The sequence below is a fragment of the Biomphalaria glabrata genome, chromosome 1, assembly GCF_947242115.1.
Source record: "Biomphalaria glabrata chromosome 1, xgBioGlab47.1, whole genome shotgun sequence".
NCBI lineage: Eukaryota > Metazoa > Mollusca > Gastropoda > Planorbidae > Biomphalaria > Biomphalaria glabrata.
Window position 1 is genome coordinate 30,268,401 of NC_074711.1, and position 18,001 is coordinate 30,286,401.

Genomic DNA, 18,001 nt, shown 5'->3' on the forward strand with positions numbered 1-18,001 from the left:
CCACATTTTTCGAATCTTGATATAGTCCGAAAGTGTCACGTTGTTATACATTTCGCGATTCTGATAATTAAGAGGAATGAGGAACGTAACTAATATTTAACAATTATTTGGACTCCTTTAAAGTGTTGGCTATCAACTTTGCATTTATCTGGAAATTCTAGGAAGTTTGCTGGAAGGGGGAATGATCACTTAGCAACAGCATTGAGAGAATGAAACTGGGCTCTAATCTATGAAAGTGGTCACTGATATATGGAAATAGACTTGCAGGCAGGTGTATAGACTGAGGGGAGAAAGACATGGCAGACAATGAGACAGACAGACAGACAGAGAGGTAGATATAGAGTGTTTGAGAAAGACAGAGATTTGCTTTTTAGTAGTAAATGTTTTTGAAATAGAATGTGACTTTATTTCATAGTAAACCAAAAAGAACATCTTGCTAAAGAAATATGTAACACTCCAATTCAACACTTTATTCAGACTACTATATTTGTATTTGTTAAATCTGTGTTACAGAACACGTCAAAACAATGGGCTGAAAAAAAACAGAAGCCGAATGATTTACTGCTTCAGGCCTAGTTTAGTAAAAGGGCAGCTAATTGGTCCAGCCAAGGAAAGTTTGGGCAAGGGAAGAGAATGCTGTACATCAGGATTACCTTCAAGATGGGGAGAGAATCAAATATTCAAGACAAAATTATCAACAATGAGCTAAAAGTACATCGGAATAAAGTCACAAGAAAAATCTAAAAACTATGAAAACAAAAACCACAACAAAACAAAGTTTGTATAAAGTCGTATCAATTAGTTTGGATCAGTCATGTCATGACATTTATAATAGGTCTAGACAAACAATATTAAATCTGTACGATTAGAAATATTTTTACCAAATTGATTTTGTTTAGCGCAATTCCACGCCATTAGCTTTCTCAATGCTCCATAATCCTATCCCCTGTCTGGACCAGGGGGGGGGGGAGGAAGATATCTCGTGAATAATACCGTGATAGCTTTTCAAATGCATTTATTAAAAAAAAAAAAAAAAAGAAGAAGTTGAACAACATAAATTCGAACTCAAGGGCTCTAGCCTTCTCAAGTCTCCTCTGTGCTGTAGATTCGCCACTGTGCCGGGACGTGTTTATAAAAATAGACCTAACCCTAAACCTATTGTTAGTTTCCAACTTTAAAGCAGCTACCTATTTCCCCTTACAAAGTTTAAAGAGGACTAAGTCATCTTATACCACCACATCAGTCAAGTACAATGTCTTTCCCTTGTTCGAAACAAAATATTAATTACCAAAACATTACCAAAAAATTATAATTAATATTAAATATGCATCTACCGGGATTCCCTGATTCGTTCTCCAAAAAAAAAAAAAAAATCAACTAGATCAGACTCAAAAGAGAACTCTGAGGTTTATATTTTGAAAACAAAAAACCCACATTTGAGTAGCATCATTAGTGCAGTCCCTTTATCTGGAAACAATACACTATTGACAATCGTAATGTAAAATATCACTAATTCATTGAGCCGAACCTTACAAATACACAAAATTCAAGACCTAATTCAATACTGAGATAAAACCCAAAAGCTAAAGGCACTTTTCTTATTTCAGACGCAAGGACAAAAGCATGGAACGAGTTGTCTGGACCAGACAGGAAAACTGATGATTTACCAGAATCTAAGCTTGGTTCGCACATGGATACGAGTAAGGGTTCTGAACTTTTTGAGTGTGCATCTCTAGTTTATAAGATAAAACACTACAAAATATAATGCTATAGATCTATCACTATTATAAGCACGAGCATGTTTTGATCAAGCTTTCATTAATGAACCAAGAGACATGAACAGAGACATGATCAGAGACATGAACAGAGACATGAACAGAGACATGAACAGAGACATGAACAGAGACATGATCAGAGACATGAACAGAGACATGATCAGAGACATGAACAGAGACATGAACAGAGACATGAACAGAGACATGATCAGAGACATGAACAGAGACATGAACAGAGACATGATCAGAGACATGAACAGAGACATGATCAGAGACATGATCAGAGACATGAACAGAGACATGAACAGAGACATGATCAGAGACATGAACAGAGACATGAACAGAGACATGATCAGAGACATGAACAGAGACATGATCAGAGACATGAACAGAGACATGAACAGAGACATGAACAGAGACATGATCAGTGTGACAAGTCAAAAACTCGCTGTCAGAGTCACTCAAATTTATCACAGCATTTTTCATTATTTATTTATTTTATTTTAAATATTTTCCCCTCCTACCCCCAAATTCTTCACCCGCACCACCCTTTCCGCTCCAGGCTAGACTTAGTTGACCACATTGGAGATAGCTAGGCCAAGTCTTTCGAGTTATCTTCCCTTGACCGGGGCAAAGATACGCACAGACTTTGATCTTATCGACAGGATGTCTGACAGCCGCAGTGGACACCACCTTGTGTGGAATGCAAGTCACCCCTCCCCCCCCCCCCTTTCTCCTATGCCTCTCTTTGATCTAGGAGACCACGAGGACAAACACGCCCATTGACCTCCCAAGGTGCGAATCCCATCTCTTGTCGGACTTCACCCACGTGTAAGATAATTCTAAGCCTAGGACATTTCCTGTGTCCGCCCACATTCTCCAGGCCTGTATATAAGGTAAATTAAATCAAGTCAGACCCTCTTATTTCTCATTCGAGCTGAGCTATCGAGTCTGGACTACTTCATTTATCCTTTCTCCTAGAGGAATACCTGGTGGTAAGCCGAACTTAATCACAAGTTCCATCTTAGTTACTTTGTGCTATTTCCATTGGATATTATCATGTGTATTTTGCTTAGTTCATTTATATTTAATTAGTGCATTGTGTATTTCTCACTGGCGTAAGTAGAGAACATAAACATGTCATATGTATGTATTTATGAATTGCATTAATCTATTAATGCTACGTTGCTCAATTTATCGTTGATGCAACCATGTATATATTTGTACATCTTATTTTATTTCCTTTATCTCGGTTGGCAGCCTTGATAATTTTACTAGCGCACTGATACTGCGTCTAGAAAAGAGTTATGGGTTATCTACCCTGTATTGAATTATCTCCCCTAAAGTAATTTTACTCTAACGAGAGTTGAGCCCCTTGAACGGACACCCTCTCCATTCAAGAGCGCTCCATTGTTCTCGACCTACGGTCATACGTAAACAAACCGTCTTGGTCTCTGACCACCGCCCGATTCAACCCCCCCCCCCCATTTCTTTCTCTATCCACCTGTGTTATTTATTTGAGATTATTATTTCCCCTTCTATGTACATTTTATATTATTACTTTCCCTTTTATGTACATCTTTACATTGCTACTATCAGCCATCTATTTTCCAAATCCCATTTGTCTTCATCTCCCCTTTTGTGCTCAAAAGCAATTTTACCAATCTGACGAATGCACCTCAGTCGAGGGCATCGATAAGATGCATAAGAGACATGTCCTAACTTGTCTTTATTTATCCGCAGCCTCCCTCAGGTGTCTGCCTTTTTGTTTGATATCAAGAATCACCTACTATCTTTGTGCTTAGTGCTATTCAGCACTGCATTAGCTCACTGACCAGCCTATTTACTCATTGGATCAACGATCTATTTACCTGCATCTGTGCTTAGTGCTATTCAGCACTGCACTTGCCTACTGACATCTACTCAACTCTACCACTTGGCGCTATCGGCATTGCCCGCCTATTCGACAGCCCATCTGTCAACTTATCAGGTGCGACGTCCCTATAGACTCAGATCTGTGCGAGACGTCATAGCTACGCCAAACCCTCTGCAACTCACTGGACTCATCCTGACAACTACGCTGCCCACGGCAGATCAGCTCTGCCCGCAGTAACCTTGTGCCCACGGTATTCGGCCACCCGCCCTACTGTGCCCACTACAGATATTAGATTTTGGGATTGAAACTCCACAAGAACTATATCACCGGCGTCCCTCTATCCGCTAGAGCGCCACCTCCAGCTGCAGAACCTCAAGCCAGGACACAGCCAGCTGCGACATCAACAGGACAACCAGCTAAGTCAGAGGACAAAGTGACATACTCTCTTATTAAATGCAAGAGTGATGACTAAAGCTAGTATTATTTAGAGATAGAAGCAAACCCTCCCCCTTTTTATTCTTATATGTATATTTATGTAAATAAATATTCTTCATTTTTAACTTTTGCATCTATCTTTCATTGCTTTGTCTCGTTGCGTGTCTGCTCCCGATTCATATGCTGATAGGTTGGTGTGTGATAGCTTTAAAAATAATCATCCCCTAGACATAAAACGCGCCAAACACACGTCACATTTCCCCACCTGTCACAATCAGAGACATGAAGAGAGACATGAAGAGAGACATGAAGAGAGACATGAACAGAGACATGAACAGAGACATGAACAGAGACATGAACAGAGACATGATCAGAGACATGAACAGAGACATGAACAGAGACATGAACAGAGACATGATCAGAGACATGATCAGAGACATGATCAGAGATATGAACAGAGACATGAACAGAGACATGAACAGAGACATGATCAGAGACATGATCAGAGACATGAACAGAGACATGAACAGAGACATGAACAGAGACATGATCAGGATACTCCATTTCAAGACATAGCATCCCAAACAACCACTGCAAGTAGAACGAAGTAAACGCGTGCTGTAAGGTTCAAACTCACCACGTCTAGAGTCGGGAAGTTAACTCACACATCGGAGAAATTATCACAAAGAAAATATCACACACATAAAAAAGATCATCTCAGATAATTGCGATGTCTGTCATGCTTCTCAGATCGACCTTCCAGAACTAGGGCTACCAACTGGTCATCTTCCTCAGTCCAAAAATTTCATATGGCGACTGTCCAAGTGGGGAGAGAGAAGTGAGGGAAAAAGTAGACGGTCAAAAGGACTGCCATTGGGTGGAGATAAGACGGACGGAGAAAAAAAAGGGAAATATCTATTTTCGGCCAAAGGCTAGAATTGAGGGGGGGGGGGAGGGGGAATGGACAAAAATAACAGAGTGCTGCCGCGTCAAACACAGGGTGTGATCACAAGAAAAAAAGAGGACTTTTTAGTGAGTGTGTAATAAGGTGAAGGTCAATTCGTCATCGGCCAGATTTCCTATACAAAAATATCTTGTGCATTCTTTTTTTGTTTCGTATAAGGCGGTGGGGGGTAATCGCAAAACCCGCTGGAAGGGAAAAACTCCCCTTGGCTGTGCTGGGGCAAGTCAGAGTTTAATATTAAAATCTCACCTAAAATAAAGAAAATCAAAGTAAAAAATCAGTTACTAAATTCCAACCTCCCCAGGGAGGAATTTAATAGGAGGGGGGGGCGGGGTTTGAACCCCAAGGACCCCCTCCCCCCGTCAACGCCCATTTACTGTTATAAAGAGTTTTTTAAACAAATTTTTATTTATATGTAAACTATTTATTTATTGACTAAACTGCACAATATATTTAGTTCACAAACCTACTTTTGTATTTATTTGTTTAAATTAAAAATGAAATTAATTCGCGGAAATGTTTGCAGTCAATTTGTTAAATTCAGACTTAATGAATTGCTTGTACAGCCGCAGACTATTTGCCTTCCCTCGGAGCAGGCCTTAGATTTTAATTGGCAATTAGCATATCCCTCAGTTAGATTTCATTGTATTTAAAAGCAAACAGCAAAATCTTCATAAGCTTCTTTTGCCATGATTTTTGTTTTGATTACCAAATACTCAACATCTTTGTCTGCCGTGGAGTTTAAATAACGAACCAAGTGGTCTGACAGCAAGTACCGCTGAGAGTCAAAGAGATGAATGCTTTGGGACTTCTATTAACTCGAGCTATTTTTTTTTATTCCTTTTTTACAAGGTTTCTTTTTTTCAAATCTTCAATCACAGAGTGGCGCGCGCTCATGTGTGTGTGTGTGTGTGTGTGTGTGTAAGTGTAAGTGTTTGTGTTATTTTTGTGTACGTGTGTATGTCACTTTGTGTGCTCGGTCAACCTGAGTGGTTCAGAAATGACTAGACCTGGTAAAATATAGTGAATAGCAGTCTCATGAGTTTTTATTATTTTATTTTAAGCGATGGACTACATCATTTCTTGAAGGGAAAAAAAGGAATTTTTAATGAAAACTAGTGGTAGTTTAAATGGTTGTCTACTATTACATGCACTAACAGAAAAAGCGTTATTAGCAAATGTCTTGGACATAGGGTACCTGGATGCGGGCGGCTCTTCGGAATAATACACTTACAAAGGCCGCGGGATATACATTTGAGGCCCAATGAAAATCCACAGCCGACCAGGGGTTATGTATGCACTAGATGTGGCAAAATATGTAAATCGCAGCTGGAGCTTCGTAGCCACGGGAAATACTGCATTCCTCATAAATCTTTGGACTCGAAGACAAGCCTTATTAATAGACTTGAAGAGTTCCAATCTAAGACCTATCTAGCTCTGTTGTATCTTTTCTTAGAGTGTGACCAATCAAACTCCACTTTCTTTCTAAGATCTGCAAAATCTCAAAATTTCTTTAACCACTAAGCTTCCAGAATTTTTCAAATACCGAAGCATGATTTTCAACGAAACTCCGCACACTCCAGTCTAATATGTGTATATTATCGATCTAGGTTTATTGAATGGAACTTATTAGAAAGTAAAATCTATTTATTTCTAGCATCCCAGGACACACAAGATGCTTTTTTAGCTCTACCGTAAGTTCTTCCAAAACGATGTCATAAAACAACTTCCATTGTTAATAGCAACAAGTGATACGTCACACGTCTCCTTGTAGGTCATGGGGAAACAACAGTTACAGTAGTTATCTTTTATTGTATCCAATGAGGAATTTACTTTGGATTTGACAATTCTACGGTCGTGGCGCCATCTGACTGGCATTAAGAATCTTCTCAGTTAAATCCATCTCTTCTGAGGAGAACACAAGATTGTATGAATAGTTGCCTTTCTTTATTTTCTATAGTCAATCTATGTGTAACGAGCAGAAATCAGCGGCGTTGCTTGACTTTTTTCTTAAAGTTCAAGACAAAGCCAAAACAACTGAAGTAAAAACTTTTTTAAAATTTACTCTATCCTGCTACCCCCTACCCTTGCAAATATCGTTTGGCCTCTGCAATGGTCTAAGGACTATTCATGCAAAGTCTCATCAAGATAGGTCGAATGGTGTTGATTTCTATACGGAACGTACATACATTTTAAATTTTGATTGTTTATTTTCATTTCGTAAATTATAAGCGGTATTTATTATACATATTATACATTAAACTCTACAATAATCTATCACGTGAGTTTTAGTTTAGAACAAAGTTGTTGAATAAAAAAAGAATATGAAATCTAGTCATGCGAGTATTTGATTGAGTCCCCCCGTAAGTGTCTAAATAGTTGAGCTCAGTATCACACAACCTTACTAATGTTATTAATACGACAAATCAAACATGATTTTTTCCGTAGTGAACATTCTCTCGTGTGTAAGGAGTGTGACGGAATGTTGAAAGAGCCAGTAAGGGGAGTGAAGGAATGTTGGAAGAGCCAGACATTGTGTTAGTAATAACAACACAAATTTATTTAAAACAAAACAACAACTACGAAAAAAATCAATCTAATAACTTCCTCTATATCGAATTGATAATGGGTAAGCACTTTTAGGAAGACTCGTCTGTTGACTTTGTCACGCGAGAGCAAGAACATTGCTTCTCAATTTTCAAGTGATTTACAGCTCTATGTTCTAAACACATTTTTGTTTTTGTGTTTAAACACTTTTTTAACGACGAGAAATCGCCATTTTTTATGTTCACCAGTCTCTCCCAATGACACGCCTATTTTCCAAATACTAAAAGCACTATTCAAAGATTTTATTTTCGCCATCGCCTGTTATGTGTTCAAAATCAGTGCACCTGCTCAGTTTTGTGTTTCCAAATCAAACACTTTTATTATTGAAATTTAATATGCAAACTTAAAAAAAAAAGTATTTTAAGGCAGATACCACGATATAGTCAACTATGTACTTGTGATGACCTGTGTGTAGATCAAACAACTGAATTGTGTGGTGACTTTAATTTATGTCTTAAATAGAACGTCAGTTTAAATACGTCTCCTCCAAGACGGTTCTACCAGTCTTTCTCTCGTCAAAACGGTCGACTTTTTCCCGAAAGTAAAACCATCGTTCCGCTGACATCTTTTGTTTAAGCCAAACAGGCCCGCTACAAGACGTCATGTTGGACATGAGCATTATCTTACGTCTGCTAGCTTCATTACTGTCTTACACCCGCTACAAGACGTTGGCATGTTGGACATGAGCATTATCTTACGTCTGCTAACTTCATTACTGTCTTACACCCGCTACAAGACGTTGGCATGTTGGACATGAGCATTATCTTACGTCTGCTAGCTTCATTACAGTCTTATACCCGCTACATGTGCCCTAGACTGTCACGAATACTTCTATAGAAGCCAGCATTTCTCAATCACAGACTGCAAGAAAACGCTTGGCGCCGGGGCTTCGTTTACAGCATAGAGTTTAGCAGGATGAATTGAAATAACTAAGTAGAGAAGGGTTGATGGTGGAAGAAACGATTTTTACAAATTGACAAAGACGAGCTATGGAAAGGATAAAGTTAAAAAAAAAAAAAAAGAAATCAGATACGTGCAGTATGTCGCAATACAGAAAGATAAAGAGAAACAGTGAGTCGGTAATTGTGAAGTCTAGAGAGAATCTCTAAAAGCGGCTTGTAATGATTGGGTAACAAAAAATGGTGTTTATTGCCGATTCAAACTTTTTTAAAATTTAGTTTATTTTTTTATCCCGTATTTTAAAATCTCTCCAACACAGAAAACAGTGTGTATAGTTTAGCAGTTATTTACTCCCATGCCTTATCCAATGTCCACAGAAATAGTCTCTACCTGCTGTTCCACACAAGGAAGTGTATTTTCCAGGAAGTGAAATAAAAAAAACAAAATTCGCTGAATAATCGGCTCACACTTGAGTTCAGCAAGAAAACTGTCCATCTTATGAAATGGTCATTTTCTTTTTTTTTTATCGAGCCTTCTTGAGAAGAGATTTTGTATCTAAGTTACCTCCCTTTGCTAGTTGTTGTTTTTATTTCTGTCTCAATATCCCCTCTCCCCACTGTACTCCGTTAGCACACACACACACACGCAAGCACATACTTCCTTGTTTTTTTTTTTTCAGCAATGACTAACATTTCTTCCCACTCTCCATCCAAAGATCCTTGAAGTCCTCCCAGGAGTATGCCAGCCTTAGTTTGACAGTACCGTACCAGCATGAAACCATGGGTAAACTAAGAAATAAGTCAATTTGCATTTTTTAAAAATGTTTATAAGGAAATCGTTTAACTCCTCCTATCTCAGAGACTCCTCCCTGTTCTCATTGGTTTATTGGAGTTCTATCCCAGAGACTCCTCACTGTTCCCATTGAGTTCGTGTAAATGTATGCCACTTCTTTTTGTTACATATTTCTTTAAGCGAATAATTCGTTACCCTAAACACGGCAAACTTGTCATTATAAACACAGTAGCCAGACTATAATGTTGTGAAATTCACCCTGGACAACACAAAGTGAGAAATCTGAAACAAATCTGAAACAAATCAGACTTTATGAATAATACATCCACTAGCCGGGATGTTTCATGTTTATATAGACATTACAGTCTAAGAAAAATAGAAGCAATCATTGACTTGAAATCTGCATTCAAATGTTTGAATTGTACTACAACTTACTGTCCAGACCTGATAGTGAATCCATGATGTCACAGAAGTTGTTTTATATATATATATATATATATAATTCTTTTTTCTTTCATACCCCAGTATAGCATTAAATCTATAAACTTGATTGTAAGAAGTTTTTTATGCCATTACATAGATATTTCATTTTTTTTAAAAATTAAAAACAATACAAGATTACAATCATAGACATAAATAAATATAGACTGGCCGATTAAAGAGTTTTATGAAACGAAAACTTGTGACTTGCAATTTTGTGTACTTTATTATACAGCATTTATGAGCAGTATAAAAGTTAAGTATTCATATTTATTTCAGCCATAACCTGTATAAGTATTACAATATTTTCACTATTGTTTTTTTTAATCTCTCAGAATGAAGATCATGCAGTTTTTCATAATTCGGAATTCCGAATACAATAGATATACATGTTTTCAAGTTACAAGAAGTTACTTCCTTTTTCCAGTCTATATTTATTTATGTCTATGATTACAATATTTAAAAAATTGTATTCCTTATAACTGCTATGAGAGATTCTCATAAATGGAGTTATAAAGATAAATGAACTCATTCTGGAGTGTACTGATTACGGAAGTATTTATAAGCAGAGTACTTTGAACAAACAAAGCAGCGAATTGTTAGTTTACCTTTATTTTTATACTGGACAAAATCTCGAAACTTCTTCCACAAAAAGTTTTCATTGAGTTGCCAAACGTGATTTTACAAAATAAAAAGTGTCCTTGACATTTGTGTTATTTGAAAGTATCTCCTTGTTTTCCTCGTTTGTTTTTTTTTACCAAGCTTATATCAACTCACTCTGTTTGTCTGTCTGTCTGGTAAAAAGGTTGAACACGTTATTTCTCCCACACCCATTCTCAGATCAAGTTGAAACTCACAATTATTCATTGACATAGACAAGACATAAATTAATATAAAAACGTAACCAATAAGACAATTAATTTATTATTTTGTTTAAAAGCAACAAGGAAAACTAATACTTCAGTATCCACAGATATGGCTTAATTTGTTGGGTTTAGTAAATCTCCCTCACGCATTCTCCTATCAATGTGACAATTTAAACAATTATTTATTGTAGCTAACAAAACATGAGGCAATAAACAATATGAAAAAGATATTTAAAAAAAAGACTTAAAAATAGCTTATATTAATCGTACTTGTATCAATTAGTTTAGATCAGTCATGTAACTCAATTTGTAAATTTAAAAATAAAAATAAAAGAAAGAAAAAAAAAAGAAAGGGGGAACGATCTTGTGGGCTAAAGCCTTCTCAGGCTTCTCAAGCCATTCTGCTAGCGAAGATGTAAAGATTGTATTTTTTGTTTTCAGGTTTGTGTTCACTAAGCCTGAGACAGCAGCCTACTATAAAGGGGACTAATTCAGCTTATACCACCACTTCAGAGAAGCTCTATTTCTTTCCCTTGTTTGAGATACCAAACAAAGTCATTTATATCCAATAGATAAAAACTTTTGGACAGACAAAGAGACGACACACAGTCTGAGTTGATGTAAGCTTTGTAAAAATACTCAATTAGTCAATTAATTATTGGTAATTAATTATTTTGTTTGATAGATATCAAGGGAAAGAAATAATATAAAATAGAATAAGGGAAAAAACCTGTACAGTATTGTTTTTTTTTTAAAGCGATATCTTGAATTAAGCGGATATAACAAATTTAAATAACCACAAAGTGCAGACTTCTAAGGCTTGACGTAAGTATTAAAATACTTTAGAACTGTGTTTTATGATGGGGATCTGTCTCATGTGTGATACCTCTCATGTGTGTCTCATGTGTGATACCTCTCATGTGTGTCTCATGTGTGATACCTCTCATGTGTGTCTCATGTGTGATACCTCTTGTGTGTCAAACAAAATGGCGATGTGTTGCCTCATATTTGAATGTGCTTGAATTTAACCTTTTCCTACTTATTCCATTGTCTGTGTGTATTTATTTCGTATAAAAACACTAAGCCGAAAGCAGGAATCATTACCACGAATCAATCATTGTCAGGAGTCATTGCCAGAATCATTGCCTAGTGTCTTTCCCGTTTTGCCTGCCTATAGTCATTGCGAAAAATCATTGCCGTTAGTTTGAATTTTTAACGAATTCCGGGTTTTCACTTTATGAATACAACTTAAAGAACATCTTTATCTTTCTCTATTGAAGAGTCCAGCACCTCTAACATTATGCTAAGAGTTGTTTTTCTGTTCTGTTCCCCCCCCCCACTAATATGTGACCACTTTGACGAGTGGAGATGTTCTCGGTAAAAAAAAATTCCTTCTCGTACTCCTATTATCTCCCCCTGTTAGTCTACTTTATTTCAGGCTCTCAAAAGCAATTGTTGACCACCAATTTGCATAACTTGTCTAGTAGCAAAACTTGAGACTAAATCTGAGTTTTCTTTAGGAGTGTCTTTACTCACGTTGAATAACATTTCCAGTTTGACAGGATCAATACATGACGTGGACACGTATATTTACAATTGCTTCAGACCACGAACCACAGGCCATGGTATAGGCAACAATTTGGCGCTTGACAATTCTCAAGTCCAATGTGTTCATAAATGAGGAAAAAAAAAACGCAGCAAACAGAGTTTGTGTTTTCACCCAATATAATCTAAATACATTATGTCTGTCTGTCTGTCTGTCTGTCTAAATACATGACGTATCTAATGTGAAACCAATAATATCCTTTATCATTAGCCAAAACATTACTAGTTCTAACGCTTTTGAAACAAACTTTTAAACTGTGTCACATGTGTAATTAACACAAATACAATTTCCGCTTTAAGACCACAAAAACAAGGCGTAAGACTTAAATTTAGAACTGTAAAAATATGGTGAAATTTGATTTACTTTTAAATTTTAATTAATTAATATATTTTTTTTTATCTCAACGTGACAGATCTGCGGCTCAGACAGACAACGCAAAAAATAATTTTAAAAAAATTAAACGAAACCGGAAGTTAAGCCTCGCTCGTTTGAAGCCATTAAGAAAAAAAGGGAACTTAACGGAAATGCTAATTTTCATTTTGATGCGCCCATCTCGTTCTCTACTTCCTATAAAACGTCTGTAAATAAATCTCGCTTTATCTCGTTCCAGCACGTTAAGATCACGCATATATCAAATGTCTCAGAAATCAATGCAAGACAAGGGGCCTTAATCACACTCAGACAACGCAGCACATACCAGAGTCACACGGACCTATACAAAGTTCGCACGGGATAGATTACTTGGGGAAACTGAAGGGCTACTCTAACGATGCTAGGGCAACTACTTTCCTCGTTTCTTCACTGCTCTATCGATACCATTGTATATATAAAGAGTATTACTTTAATGGTATCGTGAAGAAAAAGCGAATCGATTACATGGGCTATTGTGTGAGAGGACAGTTATTAAACAAAGGAAGATAATAGAAAAAGTATAGGAAATAAAGTGAAGAGAAAGGAAGAATATAAATATGTAGAGAGAGAAAGAAGAGAATTTACAAATGGAAGAGAGAGAGAAACTAAGAATGGCGTGGTCTAGAGGCTGATTACGCTTGAACTTGGCTTGACTACCTATGAAGGGGGCTCGGGGTTCGAAACCCGACTCGAGCAGAGTTGTGTTTACTGAACGCCTAAAGGCAGCACGGAAAATCTTCTCCCAGATACCCCCTCCCCCCACTGGTCCACCAATGAGGTTAGACCATAGCGCTCTGAGCATGCTATAAGCATGAAAGTAGCGCTATATAAAAGCTATTCATTTAATTTAATGTCAGGAAAAATAAAGATAAAGTATAGATGCTAAACAAGAAAAAACAAAAAATATTTAAAAAAAACAAACAAAAAAAAAAAAAAAACAAAGCTTATATTAAGCGTACTTGTATCAATTAGTTTGGATCAGTCATGTCATTAAATTTGTAATAGATCTAGACTAACAATAAAGAAGCATTTATAAAAATAAATAAAAACAAGGTTACAAAGACAGTTTGTGTGGAAACACAAACTCAAAATCGGCCCACGAAGTGGTCCACCCAGGCAGGTAAAAAAGCAGGTTTCAATATTTTAAGACAGAACAACAGAATGAAATTCTATCAAAGACAAATGACAGCGAAGAATGAAAAAAGAAGGTTGACAGATCCTTTGTGTGCCCCAGCGGTCCAGCAGAACAAAGGATAGGTGAAAGTGAATGTGAAGTTAGATGTGAACCTGGCCTAACTGATGTCATATAATGAATATCTAATTGATCTAATTGTTTTGTAATGGGTCAATCTCTTATTCAAATCCTAAAAGAAAAACAAAAAAAAAAAATCATTTCCGTAAAGAAAAAAATAAGTGTACTATTTAAATAGTGGAGCGCTATTTTCATGCCACCATCCAGCTATGTGGACATTTCTAGATGGTCTACGTAAGGATAGTCAGTTGCACAACGCATCAGTTTTACAGGCCAGTGCCGGCACTGAAGAACGTCCAAGGTAGATATATGCAACATTAGCTAAGAGAATAACAAACATTGTTCAGCAATATGCATCGATGGATCGTCTTCTGTGCTTACAAACGATAACCAATCTATCTTATTGATGTAGATGAACACTGAAACACTTTTTTACATGACCTCTATATTTATACATGTTAAATTTTTTATAGATTTTAATGGCATTTAATTTTGATTTTTTTCTTATCTAACTGTTACACTTTTTGTAATATAAATAAAAAATGAATATATTAAATATTGCTCATTTCATAATTTTTACAATTACTATTATTTAGATAAAATGATATATATGATGAAAATATCAGGAGATTAAATGACCAGGGGATGAAATGACCGGGGATGAAATGACCGGGGATGAAGTGACCGGGGATGAAATGACAGGGGATGAAATGACCGGTGATGAAGTGACCGGGGATGAAGTGACCGGAGATGAAATGACCGGGAACCTTAGAAACACGTCTTCTAACAATAGATGGAACTCTCCATTTAGATGCAGGTACTATTAATTTACAAGAAATGTATCTATTCCGATAAAAACTCAATAACAATATGATAAAAAAATAATTAAGAAAATTGGAGATCAGTTCTATTTCCTCAATTTCCATGAATATGCTTATGTATATATGTATATTTATTTATTTTTTTATAGTATCATTTTTTTCATATTGCATTGTTTAAATATTTTTTGTATATATAAAAACCACATGATAGTAATTGGTTAGTCCAGACTATCTCTTTCGGTTGCAATGATTCCCAAGTAGTCCTCATTAGAACGAATAAAGCCAAACTCCTCTTCAAAAACTGTTTTGTTTTCTTCACTTGGCGGTTATCCTGAATTCAACCAAACAAAAACCACACTTCTATTTCAGTGTCGTGGGATAGGTTCAAAAAATAAACAACTGTCCACACCTAAAAGAAACTACCCAACGTCTAGGCCCAGAATCTATCACTAGACAATCTGAGAGATTAGGTGTGGAACTAGTCGACCTCAGAGCCACTTGTCATTGTTACTTAGTTTTAGCACGCGCTGACACAAGATGAAGCTATCAAGCATTGACTATGGACTTAGCCATTAATGTCTCGCAGGATGTCAGGACTGACGAGTGTCGTAATTTACTTCCAAAATCGTTGACATTCTTTCTACAAACGAATATAACATTCATAATGATAGAACGATATAGACATTAGGAATGAAATAAATCACGTGTCTTGAAATTGATTGGAAACCGATCATTACACATGAAGCGAAAATGTCAATAAGCAATTGATCCATGATCCTTAAAATATCCTTATTTCGCTGCATTGTCTTCTAATTTAGATACTATTGTTATATATCTCGTCAGTTATTGATTTTATTGGCTGTTGCTTTGAATCTAAGCTGCAAAAGAGAACACACGTTTTATCGACTTCAAATATAACACTTTTTGTTTTGGTAGCCCTGCTCAATACATTAAGTCAATAGGAATTAAACACAAAATATCCAACATATCTGGTCCCGAAATAGCGGTACTGTCAAGTCATTAGTTACGTAATTATTAAGTAGTATAAAACTATATCATTAAAGCTGTTTAATGTCTAAGAAATGTAAAATAAATACCAAGGTTAATAAGACTAGTGATATGTGTCATAGCTTAAAAAACTCTGCTAATTATTGAAATTACCAGACATGCTAACAAAAAAAAAAAAAAAAAACACCAAAAAATCTTTGACACTCTAGTAGGGGGCGAAGAGGGCTGAATTTAAAAGCTTTCGAACTGATGAGTCTCGGGTTCAAATCTTGGTGAAGACTGGGATCATACATTTCATGATTTTATGGACGCCCTTTAAGTCCAACCAACTCAAATAGTAGTCGTCATTAGTTGGGGAAAGTAAAGGCGGTTGGTTGTTGTAGTGGCCACATGACACCAATAATAATCGTCGACCATAGAAACAGATGGGCTTAACATCATCTGCCCTCATAGCTCCCTCTCCCCACACTTAAGGTTTCTAGATATTATAGAACTTTATTATGTATTTAAAAGATTGAATAGTTGCTTCTCTTGAAGTCATGTCTACATGGTAACATGGCCATCTAGTTACTACTTGATGATGTTTAAACTGATTCCTATAGTATATCCCCTCTTCACATCATTTAGTAATAGTCGACTAGTGAGGCAGGCCAGCAACAGATTGAGGTATCTGGGAACAATGTATATTTATATATATTCTTAAGAAGGGGAAGGCTTTTCTAATTGTAGTGTTTAAATTATAATTCATACTGTGAAAGATAAGGCATTATACGTGCAGCTTTTAGAGACATTTAAAGAGAATCTGTGTAACAATAGTTCCGTTTCTTTCCATCTCTTTTGATCACAGACAATTGTTAAAAGATACTTTTTAAAAACTCCCCCATCTCAAAGATTCTGCATCCGCCCTTGCTCCATATAAACCAAAAGATAAGTTTGGGTTGCTCAGCAAACGCAAAGATTACCCTAATTAGCGATCTATAATAAAGGTCTAGTGTTTCCAAAGTGGACTAGAATGATAAGATATTGGTCTAGCGTGTTTTATTGCACCTAGAAAACACAGGGGATAAACAGGCACTGTTAACTGTTAACTTCTGTACAAGCAGCCAATAAGGTTTACAAATCAAATGGAAGTCATTAAGATATGCTATGACATCTCTGACAACTGGTGACGTGCATCAGATCGAGGTCACATGTAAATGAGGTCGACGAGTGTAAAGTGTTCCATCAATCTATAAGATGCACTTCTTGATGCTGTGTCTTCATTGCCTGGCAGAGTTGTCTGGGCAGCGTCCTTCAACACAGTCTGTAATCTTATCTTCAACAAATCATGAATAAATTAGCATAATGTGATACATGATAGTTCACGGACAAGATAAGTCTTATGACATTTCTAAACTTCAGACAGTCAGATTTTTGTTTTGAATAAAATTATTTAATTTGTAAATCACTCACTCACTAAGTCACACACTGGATCCTGGTGTAACATTGAGGGAACGCAGTGACAACCAAGGCTTCCTACTCCTCTTAACAAAGGCGATCCACTATTTAGTATTAGGCCTACAAGCAAGAGCATTTTTTAATACGCTGTAATTTTTATCGTGTTGCTTATACGCCAACAGCTACTTATGGTCTTTCCATAGAGAACAATTTAGATTTTTTTAAGTACAAGGCCTTTTAACATTTTTTAAAAATGCATTTCGAGTTGATCTGCAGCTTCCGCCCATAGATCTGATAGGATACAGTTTTCAGATTTTATTAGGCCTCAAAATTTGCCTAAACTCTGCCAAAGTCATCAAGTCTCACCGAATATCTAAAAGATGCGATATCTCTACATATACACAAGTTATTTACATGGATGTTATTGAGTTGAGTCAACAGAATGTTGATATATTTCTGCACACCATTTTGAGGCTAGGGAGAAAACACATTTTAAACATGTGTCAGGTCGCATGGCAAGGAGCCTCTGCAGTTTCCTTATGCACTGTTTCAAGAGGGGCCAAATAGCATCATGTCGCGGGCCGGATAAGACCCAGGGGCCTTAAGTTGATCAACATTGTCTTACAAAATTTACCCTACACTTACAGTATAATTTAATGAACAGGTTATCTTACCGGAGGGTGGAAACCATTATTTTGTTCTTAGAAAAGGTTCTCAAGCTGTCACATCGCAGACGAACTTGAACGAATAATTTATTTTCACTCCAACACC

The 18,001-nt window shown here is 36.5% G+C and overlaps 1 protein-coding gene across 2 annotated transcripts in view; it reads right to left on the bottom strand.

Annotated features, from left to right (window-relative positions):
• LOC106068024 (thyrotropin-releasing hormone receptor-like) overlaps nt 1-18,001 on the bottom strand; it is an 83,074-nt gene that overhangs the window by 58,783 nt on the left and 6,290 nt on the right. The window contains exon 1 of one of the 2 annotated variants that reach the window (XM_056031890.1): nt 4,724-4,873. The exons of the other annotated variant lie outside the window; for it this stretch is intronic. The gene's annotated coding sequence lies outside the window, so the exon portion shown is untranslated. Of the gene's footprint in view, nt 1-4,723; nt 4,874-18,001 lie in introns of those variants that run through there. 2 annotated transcript variants of the gene reach the window in all.